We start from the raw sequence: 19,883 nt of genomic DNA, 5'->3' as shown, positions 1-19,883 counted from the left end.
TAATGCAAATAAGACAGGAAAGCAAACAGGACTTTGCAAAAAGAGCAAATAAACTAAAAGAAAGAGAAAAATACCTCTAAACCAACTCTCCAATATGGCAAAATGAAGAGGTAAACTTACCAACTTAAAGTCATGCTTGAAAAGAGATTGGGAGGTAGAATCACAAAGTAGGTGTAAATTTACTTTTGGGGATAGACAGACCTGTAGTCAAATTTTAGCTCTTGTTTACTAATTATTTGACCTTGGGCAAGGTATTTAAACTCAGTTTTCTCAGAAATAAAATGATTATGTCTATGTCATAAGGTTGTTTTGAATACTAGATAAAGTAATATGTAAAATGCTTTGCACAGAGCTGTAAAATGCTTTTGCAATCCTCAAAATAAGCAGATTGTTGTCTTGATTTTTATTGCAATTGCTATTACTGTGACTGTTCAGTTGCAGGTTCCTTTCCAGTGCTATACTGTGCTGTTCTGTTTCCTGGAATAATTGTAAAGAACATGAAAGAAACTTGATATTCTTATTTTTGAGGAATTTCAATATAAATGAAAGGGGAAAGGTGATAATCATCAGGGCTCAAAGGTTAGAATTTAATTTCTGTCTTTCTGGAAAGTCTGGGAGAAGGAACTTGGTGGTGAGTGCACATCTAGCTCCAATTTACTGGCTTCTAACTCCATCCCCATTATTCTATCCATTTTATCACCTTCCTTTGAGGCCTCACCTTCTGGCCATTGTAGGTTCTGATTTTGTTTGGACAAATTTCTTTGGAATATCCTAATCTGCTGAATCTTGACCTGCTTAAGTGTATACATTCTTCAAAACTGAGCTTGATTGATTCCTCTCCTTGCATACTTCTCACTACTCCTGAAAAGGATTTTGACTTTGACTTTTGACTTTGTTGTGTTCTGGTAGCAGTTAATAATTAAAACTATGATTGAAACACTGCTGTGCATTATAGTTACTTGTTTGCAAGTCTTAGCATCCCTAAAGTTTTATAAGTTAGTGCATTGCATCCTTTATGCCCAGTGAAAACGTCCTGCTATGCAATATTCACAATTGGCATTCAATAATTTATGTTTAATTAATCAGATATAAGTTTGTGTTTGTGCAGCAAAAACAGATTCTTTTTTTTTCAGTAGAAGGAATGGTAACCATATTTAAAATATATTTGGGGAAAATCAAAAGATATTACAACCTTTTTCATCTTAAGTCCATGATTATGGTTTGTACTCTATCAACATTTTTTGTAATTAATGTGTGATGGATTTTCTTATTTTTTTAATCAAGTGAATATTGATTTCCCTATGTTCTATCAATGGGACATTGGTTTAGCATGTCATGGGCATGCCTTTGCTTACCATATGCTTTTGTATAATGCTGAATGCTGTTAGGGTTTAGATGTGGTATCCCCCAAAAGCTCATGTGTGAGACAAAGCAAGAAGGTTTGGAGGAGAAATGATTGGGTCACAGTCTTAAACTAATCAGTTAATTAATCCCTGATGGGATTAACTGGGTGGTAACTGGAGGCAGGTGGGATGTGGTTGGAGGAAGTGGTTCCTTGGCAGTGTGGCTATGGGGTATAAATTTTGTATCTGGAGAGTGGAGTCTGTCTCTCTGTTTTCTGATCATCATATGAGCTGTTTCCCTCCACTACACTCTTCTGCCATGATGTTCTGCCTCACCTTGAACACCGAGGAATGGAGCCTGATTTCTGTGGATTGAGACCTCTAAAATCATGAGCCCCCGAATAAACTTTTCCTCTCCTAAACTACTCTGGTCAAATCTTTTAGTCACAACAGTGAAAAAGCTGACTAAAACAAATGCTAAACTTAGCAAGAAGAAAATTCCTCAAATTCACTGAATCAAAGATAATCTCAACTCTAAGATTAATCTCCTTTTCGGAGATACTAAAATGTTCAAATATGTGCATCTCACAATTGATAAAGTATGAAATAGTAAAATCCTACATGGAGGTCTCTCTTAGGATGCTTTAGGCTGTGAGTCAGAGAGGACTCATATCGAAATGACTTAAATATGGAAAATAAGAAACTGCAGAAAAAAAAATTTCCTCTGTAGGTTTGGTTAATTAAAAGACTCAGAAGTAACATCATATATCAGGTTTTAAATATATTTCCTGAGGCATTAAATGCTGTGTCCTCATGCTTGAGTCATGATAGGTGTAAACGGCTTACACATCTTCTGGAAACACTGCCACAGACAACCTCACAATCAGAAATGTGTCTCCTTTCATATACCTTTTTATCAGTGGACACTCTTTCTCACAAGTTACCTCGATGGACTTCTCCTCATGGTTCTTTGACCAGTGATGGTTCCTATGTTTTTCCTAAGTCAGTTGGTGGTAGAAAGGATGCAGTTATCATCATTGGCTAAAGTGGCTCAAGTTCTAAATCTCCTGATCTAGGGAGGAGTTGTCTTTCTCAAGGATGTGAACATGTAGAGGAGATCACCTACACACTGCTGACCCACTGCTAATAAGAAGGGAGTAGTGATCTGAGCAGGTAACCAGCAAGTCTGGTCTGTGTTTATTCATATCTCTGCTTATGGATATATTTCTAAAGCTATTTTTTGCCAAAGTAATGTGTTTTGCCTTCACTATTTAATCTTTGTTAACTAAAATCTCTTGACTTTTAAGTTTTAGTGGCAAAAAGATTCATCAATGACTACTTTCTTTTAAGAGATCTCTCTGATCAAGGAATAAAGCCTTAAAGAAATTGATAAAAAAAAAAGTGTAAATGATAGGCACTTAATAGATACCACAACTGCAGACAGCAAGAACTGTTTTGCTTAATATACCAAACCCCCCATTAAGGAAAAGAAAGCATCTTCGGCTTGATGGTGGAGAGGGAAATAACTTTTTTTTTAAGGTTCTCTAGATGATGATATGGCAAAAAAAATCTTGCTTTTATAGAATGAATAGTAGCAGTATTACAAGTTAATGAAAAAGACATTTCCTGACAGAGAAGGATTTGATAGCCATTGAAAGGTAACTAAACACCTGTCAAAACAATAAATGAATTAAGACTACACTAACAATATCAATCACAGTGCATTGAAAATGGTCAATATCAATACCATTCTTTGAGGACTCTTTAAAAATCATATTTATATATTTAGCTACATAGTTAGATTATAAGACATCTCTCTCATTTTCTCATAATACTTACATTTAGAGAACTTTGTTAGAAGAATGGGTTCTGGGTACCTGAAATTAAAAATCTGACATGGGCAAAAGGACCTAAAGAAATCTCACTCTGGGTATCTCCAGTCAATCCTAGATTCTTAATTTGTCTGTTAATATCTATCTCCACCATAATCCCAATAGGCCACATGCATCTCCACACTGGCCATTGAGATATTTCTTACTAGGATTTCCACTCTTATAGATACTGTAGGCAGGGTAATCTTTTAAATATGTGTAGGTGATTCTCATTATTTGCAGTAGTTATGTTTTAAAAAATCAGTATAAAGTAAAAACAAAGTTAGTGAATACTAGCCCTTAGAGGAAATGCAGTGTTACCTTCCTGTGACACTTTTTTCATCAACCAATCAATAGATAACCTTACCTCTTTTTTTTTTTCCCTTTAAAGCACCATATTTAATATGTATTATTAGTCCATTAATATTGAACTCATGGCTAATAGCACTATAAATTCATGCCGGAACAAAGCTTATCGACACGTTTTCTCTGTAAGGCACATCACAGCTTTCCTACACTCAGAAACCCTCGACAGCCCTTCCACACTACACTAGGGGGTTATTTTAAACAGCTAACTTACCAATAGAAAGCACAAACATTTGAAAAATGTGTTCCTACATAAACCACAAAAGAAGCAAAATGAGAGCTGAAATAAGAGGACATAGTGTCACCTTGTTCTGCCACAGGGAATGAGAGCATCAAGTGACTCAAGTCTTTTGCTGCTCTGTAACCATGAAAGTGCCACAAGTATTAGTTTGAGGGTTACAGGCAAATTTTAGCAAGTAAGTAAATTTGCAAACATGAAATCTGCAAACAAGGAGAATTCACTGTACTTGAAGGCACATGACGTCTCTGCTTAAAATCATTAATGATCTTCCATTTCCCTAAGAAAAATAAGTACAAACCCAAGTCCTTAACACAGCCTAGGAGGATAAGCTTAACTCACCTCCAGCACCTGTCCTTCTTGCAGTGGGTTGGTCACTTTTCTACGGGCATCCCAGGTTGACTCCACCTGTAGACTTTCATGTTTATACCTGTTTTTACATTTATACTTCCACTCTGGAAGGTGGTCCTCTCTTTCCCTCCTAGCTCACATGTAACACACACACACACACACACACACACACACACACAAATGTGCATGCGCACGCACACTGCTCACACAGCTGATGCCTTCTTCTTGTCCATCAGATCTCAGCTAAACTCTTCTATTCTCAGGAAGTGATGCCAGAGTGCTCCCTTTCTCACTGTGCCCTTGAAAGAATGGAGGGAAGGCAGTGTCTCAAGACAGGCAGGGGGCCCTCCTTTATAACAGACTCTGCCAGCACCTCAATTTTGAACTTCCCAGCTAGTCAAACTGTGAGACACAAATGTCTATTGTCTAAGCCAAAGAAACCAAACAAAAGCACAAACCAAAAATAAGCAAGCAAAAACAAACAAGAAACCCAAAACCCTCCAGAAAACCAAAAAACAAAAACACCAAATTATCCAATTTAAAGTAGGTTTCTCTTACTTTGTTCCTTTTTATAGCTTAAAGAGATTCTTAGGTAGAGATTTATTTTTTAAATGCCTATCACTCTCACTGGGCTTGATGCATGATGAAGAGAGGGACACCCCTTTTTGATGGCTACTGCATACCTAACCTTGTCATTGTGTCTGGACACTGCAGTCCCTTAATAAATATTGACTGACTGAAAGAATGAACAAATGAATGAATAAGGCTTTAAAGGATTAATTACTTTTCAGTACACAAAAATTTTCTTATAATTGACACTTAGTACCTGGGAAAAACACTTATGTGAGACTTAAACCATTCATCAATCCTGTACTCAGCCCAGAAATCTGCGCTGGTGACATCCATCTGCAGAATGCAACAGTGTGACGCAAAACACTGCAGGCAGAAGGTGCCACACACAGCACTGGCTCATGCCTGGGGAATAAGGTGTTCAGCCAAAACATAACAGAATCAGGGGACCTGAACTCCAAAGCCGGCTGTGAAGGGAGACACACATATTTGCCATTTTTTTTTTTTTAATTTCTCCAACAAGTTTTTCAGCTCTGTAAACAAACTCAGCCATCGAACAAATACTTCCTGAGCACCACCCCTTCCTAGAACAGGACATTGAAGATAATATATAAGACAACAATATTACATTGTAGCAGAATGAGAGACAATGCTATTATTTCTTTGTATTGGGGTCTCCACACACAAATATGCAAGGTAGAAATAAAATGTCTAAGAGATGCCCCCTTGCAAGATCAGCGAACCAGTTAAAACCACTTCCTAATCTGTCATGCTCATTATCTCTTTCCAGCGACAATGCCAGGGTAAGAAAGCATAGCATAATGTACATACAGGTTTAAGTCCTTAAAAATATTTTCAGGTATAGAATTGTGTTTTCAAAAAGCAGCTGTTATAGCCTGGCACTCCACTGTATGCTGAATGAGGGAGACCTGGTTCCTGCCCTCGTGCACCTTAGCATCTAGTTCCCTTTAGTGTGAGGGCGATTCTACATGATTACATATAATTACACACAATTATCTAACTGCAAACTGTGATAAGTACCAGCGAGTGAAGGGAAAATGCTAAGTGGTCATTCAGTGGGGCAGGGGAAACCGATGGCATTTTTGAGTTGGGGTTAAACTTGTGAAAGTCATCAAAATCCTGGTATGTTTTAAAGCCAGTGGAGATGGTAAGTTCTTAACACATTTAGAACAGAGCAGAAACAAACAAAAACTTCTAATACTTCAGAGAGTGGTTGCTAGGCATCTAGCAACAGGATTAAGATTGTAATATAGCCTTGTTCTAAAACTCTGTGATTATGGACATCACATAGAGAGGAAGAGAAATCAGCCTGCCCATCTTCAAGCAGAACTTGCACTTACCCCAGTTCTATGTCTATAGCTATACCTTTGGTAAATAGTATTAATTCACAAAGATTTTGAGCATTTGCAATGAATCAGTCTTGGAACCAAGTTTTCATCCCATGTGGTCATGCTGTTCGGCATAGAGTTAGGTGCTATACACATGGAAGCACTTGACTGTTTGGGTGAGGACTCTGGTGTTTAGAGAGGTTAAGCAATTTATGCTGAGGTCAGTTAGCCAGTAAAGGGTAGAGCTGGGATGGACACAGAAGTTAGTTTGAAGATTTCCACTGCCAAAATCTGGGAAATTTTGAATGTCAAAATAATTATTAGTATACCCTATGGGAAAAAAAAAATCTGGAAATCTATGTTGATAAGAATAAATAAATGGAAGAGAAGGGGAAGATGTTCCTTACAGTAGAATGCCAACATTTTTTTTTTCTTTTTTGGCACTGGGGATGGAACCCAGGGCAATTTACCACTGACCTACATCCCCAGCCCTTTTTATTTTTTGAGATAGGGTCTCCCTAAATTGCCCAGGCTGGCCTTGAATTAGTGATCTTCCTGCCTCAGTCTCCCTAGTTGCTGGGATTGTTTGTACTGTGCCCACCGGGTACAAACACCAACTAATAAATGTACTGGAAATAATGGAGTCAGGAAATTATTTGTCAATCACCAAAGGAATAATTATTAAAGTGATGGATGTGGTAGATGAGAAGGAGAACATATACATTGTTTCTATTTTCCTATATTACCTACAAAAGGGAAAGAAATATTAAATACCTTTTAAATAAAATGATTACCATTAACATCATCTGTAAAGAAAAATTGGCATCATTTGCTTTAATTACAACTTTATAGTCATACATAGTAGTTGGGTTCATCCCACAAATTCATACATGCATGGAAATCAATTTCAGCTTGTGATCCCCCATTTCCTCCCTTTTTTTCCCTCCCATCCTCCATCCCCTCTCCCATTCTCCTCCATTAGACTTCCTTTCACTCATTTATTAATTTGGTTTTGATTGATTCCTTATGTAATCTCACCCTTCCCGCCCCTTTCCTTTATTTTACTCTAGCGTCTGCATAGGAGACAAAACATTTGATCTTTGAGTTTCTTTGGTTTATGTTAGTTAGCATGATATTCTCCATTTCCATCCATTTTCACTTCTCTAAAGTTTCTAACAACAATGCTTAACTTGAATCTAATCATAAATAACACAGACAAACTAACTTTGAAAGAGTCTATAAAATGAATGACCTGTACTCTTCCAAAAACAATAAAGAGAAACTAAGAAATGCTCTAGATAAAAGGAGATTTAAAGATATGAACCCAAATAAAACATGTTACACTGGATTGCTCTCAATCAGAATTTTTTAAAGTACATTAATGGAAAAATTCATGAAAAATGAATAAAATAGATTAGATAGTAGCAATGCATCTCTGTTACTTCTTTATTTTGATCATTGTCTTTTGATTATACAATAAAATGTCTTTTAGGTTAGGAAATACATACTGAAGTAATCTAAAGGGGTATTGTGTCTAAACTCTTAAAAGGTTCAGAAAAATCTACACCATAGATGTAATATAGCAAACGTGGTAAAAGTAGAACATTAGATGCAGGTAATGCAGAGTATGAGTACATGGGACCGGCATCAGGAAGAAAAAAGAAATTTCAAAGTATTTTGTAGTTTTGTTTCTGGTTGTTTTTGTTTTTTTAGCAATTCAACAAGTTTTTATTTGAATTTAATAAGGAATAAAATGAGGGAAAGCAAGGAGATGTCTGGTAAAAAATAAATGAGAAGTTCATTAAAACATTGGTTTTATAAACACTAATGTGGCTGTGTCACTATAATATGCTGACTTTAAGTCTTTTGGGTACAAACCAAGAAGTGGGATAGCTGGGTCAAATGGTGGCTCCATTCCAAGTTTTCTGAGGAATCTTCATACTGCTTTCCATAATGGTTGCACCAATATGCAGTCCCACCAGCAATGTATGAGTGTACCTTTTTCTCCACATCCTTGTCAACATTTATTGTTGCTTGTATTCTTGATAATTACCATTCTGACTCGAGTGAGATGAAATCTTAGTTTTAATTTGCATTTCTCTAATTGCTAGAGATGTTGAACATTTTTTCATATGTTTGTTGGTTGAATGTATTTCTTCTTCTGTGAAATATCCGTTCAGTTCCTTAGCCATTTATTGACTGGGTTATTTGGGGTTTTTTTGGTGTTAAGTTTTTTGCGTTCTTTATATATCCTGGAGATTAATGCTCTATCTGAGGTGCATGTGGTAAAGATTTTCTCCCAGTCTGTAGGCTCTCTCTTTACATTATTTTTTCTTTTGCCAAGAAGTAGCTTTTTAGTTTGAATACATCCCATTTATTGAATCTTGATTTTACTTCTTGCGCTTTAGGAGTCTTGTTAAGGAAGTCAGATCCTAGTTGTTCATAGCACATCAACTCACACTAGCTGAAATATGGAACCAACCTAAGTGTTCTTCAACAGATGAATGTATAAAGAATGTTTTGTGTGTGTGTGTGTGTGTGATGGAATATTACTCAGCTTTAAAGAAGAATGAAATTATTGCATTTGCCGGTAAATGGATAGAGTTGGAGAATATCATGCTAAGTGAAATAAGCCAATCCCAAAAAAACAAATTTCTCTGATATGCTAATTCACAACAAGGTGGGGGGCTAGGGAAGAGAATAGAATTACTTTAGATTAGGTAGAAGGGAGTGAAGGGAGCAGAGAGGGTATGGGGGTAGGAAGAATAGTGCAATGAACAGACATGATTATCCTATGTGTATATATGACTGCATGACCAGGGTGATTCTATAACATGTACAACCAGAAAAATAAGAAAGTATACTCTATTCATGTGTGATGTATCAAAGTACATAGTACATAAATGCATTCCACTGTCATGTATAACTGCTCAGAACAAATAAATAAACATTGCTTTTAATATGTAGGTTCAATTATGCTATAGGCAAGAACATCAGAGGTGATCTATTAAAGAGAAAATTGGGAGGCTGGCCCTGGCTCTTTAATTTTAGCTAAGTGATATGAGTAGATTATAAACTTGCTGGACCCACTTTCCTCATTAGTTAATTAAGCGAATTATCCTGGGTGATTTTTAAGGTCCCCTATGAGTCTAAAGTTCTATGATTCTGTATCTTCCAAATTACACATGATAAAAGTTTCTCCAAGGTTTTGTAGTCTTTTGCTTTATTGTGGTCATGATAACACTTGAGTCTTGTGGCAGACCCTAATGGTAGCCTGCCTACAGCCTTCACTCTGTTTTTTACCCTGTTCTGCTAACAGAACTCTGACTCGCCAGGTGAGAGCAGAGTACTGGCTTATTCCTTGGCTACAGAGAGAGTGCAGGGGTGAACCCATTCCAGCCCCAGGCTGACTTGTCATTTTTCTAAGCACGCAGTGGGATTTCCATGCCTGTTTGTCAGTGGTACATTTAGGGTAGATATGGGAGTTTGGCCTATGATAATGAAGGAAAGTTGGCTGAGACACAGTGATTCTGGGAAAGATTTCTTTTCAGATAAGAAGAAAGAAATTCACGGGGAGGAAACATTTCTCCCCACCCTCACCATATTTTTCTATCCTTTAGCACAGCTGTATGATGAATGTGATGGTTAGAGCTGAGGCAGCCATCTTATAATCACGAGGTTTTCAGTGTGAAATAGAAAACCCAACATGCTGATTGGGGGGCGGGGAGGCAAGGAAAAACAGGAAATTCCTGGTTACCTGATAGTATTACTTAGCTACTATATCAAATCTGAAGACTCCTCCTTCTAACAGTCCAGTTATATAATGTAATCAAATGCATTACTTTGTAAGATAAAATTGTTTTGCTCTTGGATGAAAATTTGAATTAATCCAAAAACTATCAAAAGGAACTGTATTTTTATGCTTCTATAAGAATGAAACCCTAATTTAAAATATCCCAGAAAAAAAAATTCACATCAGTAAGAACCACCATTAACATTTTGTTGCATGTCTTTCTTTAAGTGCACGCACGCGCACACACACACACACACACACACACACACACACTTGCTAAATGATTTCTTCAGGGCAGTAATTACTGGGTCAAAGTATGTGATTGAAAATTCTTATATGGTTTTCAAAATCGCCCAATAGAAATGTTGTGTTCATTTACCAACATAAGGCTTTCTGTTTCCCCACATCTCATTCCTCAGGATATTCAATCAATATTTTAATCATTACTGGTCTGAAAAAATAAGATATTTAATCCCCTTTCATTTTTGGCTCTTTGATAACCATTAATGTTTAACATTTTCTAAGGGTTTATGGACTATAATATTTTCCTTTTTTGAAAAAGTGACTTTTTATCTTTTATTTTATTTTATTTTATTTTTTAACTGATGGTGACTCCAGTGTTGAGTGGCATATGCCAGCAGAAAGGGAAAGGAACAGTCTCAAATCCAGTCTCTCTGGGTTTGAATTCTGGGTCTACCACTTACCTATTGTCTAACTTTGGGCAAGTAGAAATGTATCCATATCTCAGTTGCTTTGCTTGCAAAATGAGGACAATATAATATCAACCACAGGGAGGTCTTCAATTTTTTTAATTGAACCCAGGGCCTCATGCACGCTCGGCAAGTGCTCTTCTCCTGAGCCATATCTCTAGTCCCTGGGACCTCTAATAGGAATGCATTGGTACTAAATTAAAGCCCCAAGAGCAGTGCTAGATACATGCTTAACACTACATATGGCTGGTTATTATTATTTTTATTTTTAAATGATATTTGTATTCCATTCTCATTGTCTATATTATTTTTTGACTTTTAATTACATTTATATTTAATCGACAAGTAAAATTATGGTATAAAACACTAGGTTTTGATTCATAAATACATTTTGGAACATTATCTATCATGTGCCATACTTTTTTTGTGTGTGTGGTTAAAATGTACTTTTCTGGGGCTAGGGATATAGCTCAGTAGGTTAGAGTGCTTGCCTCACATGCACAAGGTCCAGGGTTCAATCCCCAGCACCATAAAAAAAAAAAAAAAGGTACTTTCTTAGCAAGTTTCAAGTCACAACACATATTATATGAGTTACCATGTTTACAATACATTTCCTGAACTTCTATTTACCTTAAATTTTGTACCTTTCATCTATCTCTCCATTCCCCCACTTTCCTATTCCCCAGGCTCTGGTAAGCACTATTTTATTTTCTGCTCCTATAGTGTGATCTTGCAATATTTTTCTTTCTGTGCCTGGCTTATTTTACTTAACTTAATATTCTCCAGGTTTACTCATGTTATTGCAAATGACAGAATTTCCTTCTTTTTCAAAACTAAGTAGTATTCCATTTTGTATCCATACCACAGTTTCTTTATACACATCCCTTGATTTCAACTTTTTAAATGCTGTCATATGTGCTGGGCACAGTTGCACATGCCTGCAATTCCAGCTGCTCAGGAGGCTGAAGCAAGAGGATCTCAAGTTTGATCCCAACCAGGACAACTTAGTGAGGGAGTCACAAAATAAAAACATTATAATAATGTTTACCAACATAAGGCTTTCTGTTTCCCCACATCTCATTCCTCAGGATATTCAATCAATATTTTAATCATTACTGGTCTGAAAAAATAAGATATTTAATCCCCTTTCATTTTTGGCTCTTAGATAACCATTAATGTTTAACATTTTCTAAGGGTTTATTGACTATAATATTTTCTTTTTTGAAAAAATATTTTTCCATTTTGATAAAGGAAATATTTTTCATTAAAAAGGTTGGGGGTGTAGCTTAGTGATAGAGTATTCCTAGGTTTAATCCCCAGTACTTCCAGAAAAAGCTATCATATGAGACCCATGAAGTTTTTCATGTTTATGAGATCAATCAAATATTTTTTTTTCATTTATCATTTCTTATTTTGGTACTAGCCTGGAGCAATCAACTCAGTCCAATACTTATTTTTAAACTCTTAGGTGTTCTTTAGTATAGTTCATATTTTTTACATTCATGTCAATCTGGAACTTACTTTATTTAGGAGTAAGCTATGAATACAACCATCCATGCATCTATGTATCTATAAATCCATCTGATGTCTTTACTGTGCATCAATTGCCTCTGACTTACTAATTATTTTATCCCTTTTATTGTATTTCAAATATGTTTATCACATTGCCAATTTGTGTTTGAACTTTAGTCAGCTTCTAGACATTGCATAGTCCAACTGAAATATATAAATTTCCTGAATATTTATGTTTACACTGTTTCAAATATTAGCACTCCAGAATACACTTCAACAAGCTCACTTGCATTAACTTTGTTTCCAAAATATTTCAAAAACTATTTTAGAATATTTTGCTAGATTCCTTTGAGATTCATTTTTTTCTAAGATCTCTTAGTTCCTCAACAATTTCAAGAGGATTTGTTTACATTGACAATGGCTTTAGGGAGAATTAATCATTCTTAAATATTTGGACACTACACCTAGTTCTGGTTTTAATGTCTGTCCTCATGATTTTGCCATTTATTGCAAATTAAAACTACACTGAGATTCCATCTCACCCCAGTTAGAATGACAACTGTCAAGAACAAAAAACATGCTGGAGAGGATGAGGAGGGAAAAAGAACCCTTCCTTATACACTGTTGGTAGGAATGCCAATTAGTATGGTCACTACTGAAATCAGTATGGTGGTTCCTCGAAAAACTGTTATAGAGATACCTGCATACCCATGCACTGTTTCAAAATTCACAATAGCCAAGTTATAGAATCATTTGTCCACAAATGAATGGATGCAGAAAGCATGGTATATATACACAATGAAGTCTATTCAGTCATAAAGAAGAATAAAATTCTATCATTTGCAGAAAAATGGATGGAACTGGAGATAACTATATTAAGTGAACCAAACCAGACCCAGTAAAAGTATCATATATTTTCTCTCATATGTGGAATCTAGGGGGTAACAAAGATGACAGGGAAGTAAAAGGGAGACTCAGTGAAGAGAAAGGAGTTGGGGAAGTGGGGTGGATATGGGAAAACTATGCTCTTGCCTGTACCAGTGCCACGGTGAACCCATTATCTTGGACAATTACTAGTCACTAATAAAAAGGTTTTGCCATTTGTCTCTTTTAAATATCTTCCTAGGTTTTTCATCTAATAGTTATTTTATGTACCTGTTTATACTGACCTACATTCCCGGCCCTCTAATAGTTCTTTTAAATGGAAAGGCCTTTCTCCCATTTTTTTTCACTATGATTACAAATGACACAGACTGGGGGCACTGAATTTTTGAGTAATTGAGTGTAGCCAACTTAATATTTTTCATAAAACATTTACTTGCTATTTTTCTTGCTCAGAGACTGTTCACATCATATACAGATAATAACCATTTTCATAATGTGGTCTTTTTTCTAAATTTATATATTTATTTACTGTTATTATTTTATGTACTAGAACTTCCCAAAAATATTGAATGAGAATAGTTTTAGTGGAATATTAATTTTGTCTCAGCCTTTAATAAGTCTGATATTAATATTTGTTTCCTGGCTTTTGATAGATTATAATGTCAAGAAAAAAAATCTCGATTTTAGTTTCCTAAAAAATTTATTAGAAAAATATGTTCATTCTCTTATATTTAATCAAAAGCACTTGATTTAAAAATATTACATTCTTAATGCAAACAATATTTTCTTGTAAGATCTTTTATACATTATAAATATTTCTGAAAATAAAATCCACAGAGAGTATGGAGAGTATAGAGGAGTTTTGCAGTTTCTTAATCCATTTTTATTTTGAGTCTTAAAAGACAAAAGCACTAAAAGAAATCAGTTAGTTGCCCAATTCCAATTCTGTGAAATTTGGATTTCCCTTCCAATGTGTCTTCATAGACAACTCCAGAACAGTGTGTTTTTTTCCCTTGGAGAAGAAACATGTTTCCATTAATATAAAAATGGGAAACAAAAGAGAAACAAAAATTCATAAGTTCATAAACAGGAGATGATTAACATTCAATATTAGGCATTTGTGGTTCACATGTTTTCTTTTTCTAATATGTGTGTATAAATATTTTAAAAAACACAAATATATTTTATTTCTTGTTCCTTTACTTAACAATATGTGCCATGAATAGCTTTCTATGTCATAAAATCTTGAGCTACAATTTCACGGCCCTCACCTCATAACATTACAGGAAGGATGTATTGTACTTTATATTATCATTTATCTATTACTAGTTATTTTTGTGTGGAATTTCCTATATTACTTTAAAAAATCCTGTAATGAACTTTATTAATATTAATTTTTAAAATTCATATTTCTTAAATTATTTACTTGGGATACAATTTGTAGAGGTTGAATTATTGTGCAGAGGAACATGTGCATTTTAAAGGTTTTCTATAGCATGCTAACCTAGTTCACTTTTTTCTTCTCTCCTTGGTATTTTATAGGCTTTTATTCTTTTCCTTTACCTGTCTCTCATTACTTTGGGGAAAATATCTGATGCCCAATTCTCTATTTTCTCATATACAATAATTAAATTCTTTCTTTTGTCATGAATCTCTTTGCTTCTATCAGTAATTCCATACTTTCCAGTTCAGGGATATTGGGAGTAGTAGAGACTCTCCAGCACAGGGCTCTTCAAGGCTGATAGTTTTATTTCTAATAGTCTCTTCTGAATGGTTACCTCTCTTAAGACATGGACATAGAATAAGATACATTGATTAAAATATTATATTTATTTTCTACCTGTTATATAGAATTCTAATAATATAGCTTAGTAACAGCAATTAATTTTGAGAGACTTCAGAAACAGAATATATTTTTAAAATATTTAAATATTGCTTTCAAAATAAAACAGGTGTTATTACAGAAGTCGCTACCTATACAAACCATTGTGTAGTTGTAGTTAACTGCAACTCCTTGACAATGTCTAATACAGCATATTGTAAAAATAAGATTTAGAATTCCTCAAGTTAAGCCAGGTGCAGTGGCACATTCCTGTAATCCCAGCGACTTGAAACGCTGAGACAGGAGAATCAAGAGTTCAAAGCTAGCTTCAGCAATCTGTCAAGGCCCTAAGCAACTCAGTGAGACCCTGTCTCTAAATAAAATACAAAATAGGGCTGGGGATGTGGCTCAGTGGTACAGCACCCCGGGTCCAATCTGCAGTCCAAAAAAACAAACAAACAACAAAAAAATAATTCCTCGAGTCAGTAAATCTTGGTCATTTTTCTCTAATAGATTCTCTTTTAGAATCTGACATTGTTATTAATATGAACATATTATTCTTCAATGCATAAAGGATTTGAAAACATGTATACTGTAAAACTCACATAAGCATATTATGGAATATGAGAAATAGTAAATAATATTTAACAGTTTTAAAAAGAAAATGAAAGGAAGTTGGGATTTTCAATATCAGACTTCAAGATTCCAAAAGAAGCTGTATTACCTACTCCATGCAAATCAAGTATAGAGCCCAGTGTACTAAATGTTTTGATGAGAACTGCAACAGAAAGGATCATTGGAAAACTGATTGATTTGCATTATGGAATTTTATGCACATACATCATGCAAAAGCACAGTTTTCAAGCTGTATTAGAAAACATACTTCACAACTACAAAAAATAAGGTAATAAAAAAGCCCTAACAATTCCTGCTAAAACCATTTGACTCTTGGTTTCAGGCAAAAGCTTTTAAAAGGTTAATGTCTCATTTACTGCAAACATATTACCACAGGAGAGAAAATATTGAATTTTTCGGGTTCACTATTCATAAATTAACCATCTAGTGATAGAATCCACAAAGTAGATCACTCAAAGAAATTGGAAGTTTTCTTAACTGCCCTTTAACAATGGAAGATGGATCTGCATTCTGCTTTCCAATGAAGTAAGTTAATTCTTTTGTTTATCCACAGGCTATCACCAATCCCCTAAAAAGTCTTCTTGTTAATGATTATATGTGAAGACATTTTTATCAGCTGTCTCCTGGTAATGTTAGGAACTAAAGCAATTCATCAATTGGCCACTTGTTCTCTTTTTTCAAATTAAACAATATGTTAGATAGTCATTTCTTCAGAGTAGAAATATAATGGATTTCATTTCCCAGTCTGTAAACTCTATTTGAATTGCCATATCTGAAATATTTCTGTTTCAACTCCACAAGGGGAAAAATTCTTTGCTAAGGCAAAATCGTTAAAGTAATGTGTTCCAGGTACACTAACCCAGTTGTACCATTGCAGCAATAGAACAGAATGAGAGGATATTAGATGTTCATTTTAGAAGTCATGGATACTAAATGGGAAAATATTCAGCCTTTCTAGACAAAGCAATTTGTCTTGTGGTGCACTGCAGGTCTGTGATACTATTGTTCATTCATGTTTCCACAAAGCTTTATCTTGTTTGGTCGGGAAGGACCTGTGGGACCCCAGGGCACTCCTCACTTCACAATTGGCTTAGCACAGGGGACTACTCTCAGATATCCCTCTTTCACTGGACACAGCAGGTACACCATTGCTTAACTACAACTCCCTGAGAAAGTCTATTTACACTGTAAATAATCCTTCTATGTATATTTCTACAGAAACCAGCTGTCCTGCCAGGTACTTAAGGCAAAAATAATCTTTGTACATTTCAACAGTTTCATAAGCAAAACTCCAACATGCAGCCTCGATTTGGCCGGAAGGAGAATTTTGAGAAAATGAAAGAAAATGAAGAAGGGCTCTAGGTAACCTTCAGAAAGGGCAGCTTGCTATACTTTAACAGGTATAAAATGCTATATTATAAAAGTCTGTTTTTTTAAAAACAAATATACTGTGAGAAAGCATACATATACTTATGATTATGCTACATAGCCAATATGATCGGAGAAACAGTTAAATAGAAAACTCAACATAATAATTAATCACATAATTGGGTTCTTGATAGTAGACTTTTCTAATTTTCCAAATAAACCAGGCAGAAAATTTCCTGAAGTATCCTGAAAACAATTTAGTTCTGCAACCTCTAATATCTGACAGTTTGCTTGTCTTGTGACCTAGATTTTGGTCCCTAGATTCTATGTGGTTTCCTCTTTGGTCTCATCACTAGCCACAGATACTTGTTCCAAACACAAATATCTCTCCCTTTCCTGAGATTTTGAGCTGTGTTGGTTCAGGATTAAACTTGTTGAAGAGGCAGACACTGGGATGATCCTCGCTACCAGATGTGGTTCCAGTACTTAACTGTGCCTTGCCTTAAAGACAATTCCTCCTTGAACAGGGGAATCTGTCAGTCTCCTTGGCCTACTATTGACATGTTTGGATAGCAACTGCATACAATTTTGGAAGTAGTACTGCACACAATTTTGGTTATGAAATGATAAATATCTTCCTAGAAACAGAAATCCAAAGGGGGATTTGGAGTTAGGTTTGCTACAAAAACCTCTTGCTTTCCAGAGTGCACAGACAGCTTATTTCAGCATACCACAAAGACAAGCCCTTGGTTTTCAGTGCAGTTGAGTGTCTCATTACCTGTGCTTTACTTGGAACAAACATCCAATATGTCAACCTACAGGTGGTTAAAACTTTTCATACTAAAAAAGACATCTACAAAAACAGGAACAATCGGTCTTTTCCATGTCTAAACCTACCCCAAAACATGAGTTAACATAACTCAAGACAGCACTGTCTCCTTATTTCATCTTATCTTTACTATATTCTCATCTTCCTCTCAAAAAAATAAAATAATCTCTATTAACAAATACAAATAAATGTTTAGCCGTCTACTTCTAAAATGAAATAGTATTTACCTATCACTGATTTAGCATTTCTCTTCTTGTTTTAACATTGCTCTTGTACTTGGTTTGTATTTCTCTTTGTAAAAGTGGTCCATTGTCTCCTAATACTTTCATTCACATCTATTTCTCCAATCTCTCCCTGCTTAGTTTCCTTGCACTTATTCTATCCAGTAAACAGTGTGGTTGGTATCACAACATCCATTCTAACTCCCTTCCATTGGGGAAGCAAGAGTTGCAAATGGGTGCAGCCACACAGGAATGCAGTGTGGAGAATCCTCAGAAAACTTGGAATGGACCCACCATTTGACCCAGTTATCCCACGCCTCAGTTTATACCCAAAGGACTTAAAATCAGCATACTACAGTAATACAGCCACATCAATGTTTATAGCAGCTCAGTTCACAATAGCTAGATTGTGGAACCAACCTAGATACCCTTCAACAGTTGAATGGATAAAAAAACTGTGGTATATATACACAATGGAATATTATTCAGCCATAAAGAATAATAATATTATGGCATTTGAAAATAAATGGATGGAATTGGAGAATATTATGCTAAATGAAATAAGCCAATCCCAGAAAACCAAAGGCAGAATGTTTTCCCTGATAAGTGGAGAATGATATATAATGGGGATTGGGGTGGTGGGGAGTGAGAGAAGAATGGGGAAACTTTAAATTATGTAGAAGGAAATGAGAGGGAGGGGGGTATGAAAAATGGTGAAATGAGACAGACATCATTAACCTATGTACATGTATGATTACATGAATGGTATGAATCTACATTGTGTACAACCATAGAAATGAAATGATGTACCTCATTTGTGTACAATGAATCAAAATGCAGTCTGTAAAAAATTAAAAGATAATAATAATAATAAAATAATAATAAAAAAGATGCAAAAGTTTAATTAGTTAAGCTTATTACAATTGGTCTTTAGGAGTTCCATCTTTTTTTATTATCAATTGGTTCAAGAATAGTATTTGACACAATAAAGGACAACAAGATATGAGATACTTGTTGGTGACCCCTAAGAAAGTTCTTCCTAACTCTTAGGAGAGAACAGTTGAATCTCAGTTCTCTATCTCTCTCTTAACTTAAAGAGGGAATACACAGCTACCACTGGAAATTGTCCTAAATCAAGGGAACCAGTGTCAGAATGAAGAAAATACTCTAAATTTTAGGAGAGAGAGAAAGAAAGATTCCAGGATCTTGAAGACGTTATGGAGCCGCTGCACTTACCCAATCTTATACTCTGCTTCCTTATTGCTTAAAAGGTTAGCTCCATATATTACTGGTTGGAAAGTGGTCACATTGGTGAAGACTTCCATAATGGGAACTAGGGCTTTATTTCTTTATTGTTAGCCTTTAAGTCTAAGTCATGAAAATGGAGAAGAAAATGGATTATTATTGGTCTCTCTATTAAGTAGCTGGGATATCCAAAAAATATTTATATGATCATGATAATTACTGAGCTTCTGGTTACATTAACAGTAATAGACCAAATAGTAGCCATGAGTTTATAAAGATAAGTTATGGGTTCTGTACTCAGGAAGGAACATTTAGGATGGGACTAAGCAAATGGAATCATCTATAAATATGATTTTTTCTCCTCAAATGATAAACTAGGCCAGGATCCTTATCAGCCAATCCCATCACTAAGTCAGTGAGGAACTTTTACCTGTCAGATGAGAACAAATCAATCTGGTCCAATTCTCTAGTCACAGTATCATACAAACTTTTCAGCTTCCTCGAGATATGTCTTTTTAGAAAACATAGCAATTTCTTTGAAAGCTTTATTTAAAAGTAAAGATAATTGAGAAATGTATTTATATAAATAAAAACATTCCTCTTGGTTATTTGAATTTTTTTTTAAAAGTACAATTTTTTAATTTATTTTATTTTTTTAGTTATACATGACAGTAGAATTCATTTTGATATAATTGTACAAGCATGGACTATATCTTATTCTAGTTAGGACCCCATTCTCATGGATGTATATGATGGTGGGATTCATTATGGTGT

The 19,883-nt window shown here is 35.1% G+C and overlaps 1 protein-coding gene and 1 pseudogene across 6 annotated transcripts in view; both read right to left on the bottom strand.

The window, feature by feature from the left end:
• LOC124979479 (protein FAM204A-like) overlaps positions 1-5,075 on the bottom strand; it is a 47,305-nt pseudogene extending 42,230 nt beyond the window's left edge.
• Positions 1-19,883, bottom strand: part of B3galt1 (beta-1,3-galactosyltransferase 1) — a 557,516-nt gene that overhangs the window by 236,403 nt on the left and 301,230 nt on the right. The window lies entirely within an intron of this gene.

Source organism: Sciurus carolinensis, chromosome 3 (assembly GCF_902686445.1).
Source record: "Sciurus carolinensis chromosome 3, mSciCar1.2, whole genome shotgun sequence".
In the NCBI taxonomy this organism is placed as follows: Eukaryota; Metazoa; Chordata; class Mammalia; order Rodentia; family Sciuridae; genus Sciurus; species Sciurus carolinensis.
This window is presented reverse-complemented; position numbering and strand designations above follow the sequence as displayed.